Source organism: Orycteropus afer, unplaced genomic scaffold (genome assembly GCF_000298275.1).
Source record: "Orycteropus afer afer isolate SDZICR_OR568_19922 unplaced genomic scaffold, OryAfe1.0 scaffold00232, whole genome shotgun sequence".
NCBI classification, from domain to species: Eukaryota; Metazoa; Chordata; class Mammalia; order Tubulidentata; family Orycteropodidae; genus Orycteropus; species Orycteropus afer.
Genome location: NW_006921819.1, coordinates 1465662 through 1467243, shown reverse-complemented (window position 1 = coordinate 1467243; position 1582 = coordinate 1465662).

Sequence of the window (1582 nt, the reverse complement as noted above, 5' to 3'; positions counted from 1 at the left end):
AATGCCCAAAGAAAGAGAACAAAAAAATATGAAAAGCCTGCTCCTGTTAGGACGTTGATGGCAGGTGAGGACAGCGACTAGAGGAGACGGGACTCAGAACCCCTCCCTGAGTCTTGGGTAACCTTGAAGGTGGAGGGGAAGCCAGTAGAGTTACTGGTGGATACAGGGGCTCAGTACTCCATCCTAAATAAGAAGGAGGGAAAGATTTCTTCAAAACCTAGCCTGGTCCAGGGGGCAACAGGGGCAAAGCGGTATCATTGGACAACGCAGCAACAAGTGAATCTGGGAACTAAGCAAGTGTCCCATTCATTCTTAATTGTACCCGATTGTCCTGCACCGCTGTTAGGAAGAGACTTATTATCCAAAGCCCAAGCCCATATATTCTTTCACAAAAATGATGTCCAGGTTACCGATGGGGAAGGCTCCCCTCTACAGGTCCTGCACGATGAATACCGCTTGTATAAAGATGTAGAAGACCAATGTGCAGGCTTAACAGATATGGCTCTGTGGCTGGAAGAGTTTCCCCAAGCCTGGGCAGAAACTGGAGGAAGTGGATTGGCAAAACACTGACCACCTATTATTGTGGACTTAAAACCCTGTGCCACACCGGTAAGAGTCCAACAATATCCCATGCCCAGGGAAGCCCGAGAGGGCATACAACCCCATATCCAATGGCTGTTATGGGAAGAGGTACTAAAGAGGTGCCGGTCTGCATGGAATACACCTCTCCTCCCAGTAAAGAAACGGGGGAGAGTACCAACCAGTGCAGGATCTGAGAGAGGTAAATCGCTGAGTTGAAGACATACATCCCACAGTCCCTAACCCTTATACGCTGCTCAGCAATCTTCCCCCAGATCATGTGTGGTATACTACCCTGGACTTGAAGGATGCTTTCTTTAGCCTGCCCCTAGCCCCACAGAGCCAAGACATTTTTGCCTTCGAATGGGTTGACAAGACAGATAAAATCCTCAGCCAGCTGACCTGGACAAGGTTGGTCCAAGGGTTCAAGCACTCGCCCACTTTGTTCAATGAAGCCTTGAGTGACAACCTACGTGAGTACCGGGGCCAAAACCTGCAAATAACCTTACTACAATATGTAGATGACATGTTAATAGCAGCCCCCGACCGGGCAGGGTGCCTCAAAGCAACCAGGAGATTTCTCACCACTCTGGGAGAGCTGGGATATTGAGCTAGTGCCAAGAAAGCTCAGATAGCTAAGCCAGAAGTCACATATTTGGGGTATAAGTTATGAGCTGGGCAGAGGTGGCTCACTGAAGCCATGAAGCAGACGATTCTACAGATTCCCCAACCCACAAGCCCAAGGCAGATGAGAGAATTTTTAGGAACAGTAGGTTATTGCAGGCTGTGGATTTTAGATTTCGCCACAAAAGCGAAGTCACTCTGAGCTCAGCAGGGAAGGGTCGGAGTGGGACTGGACTCCTGAGAGGGACTCAGCTTTTAAAGAACTTAAGGAAACACTCCTTAAAGCCCCAGCATTGACATTACCTGACCCCACTAAACCATTTCATCTGTTTGTTGATGAGAAAAAAGGAATAGCCAAGGGGATCCTAATACAACAACA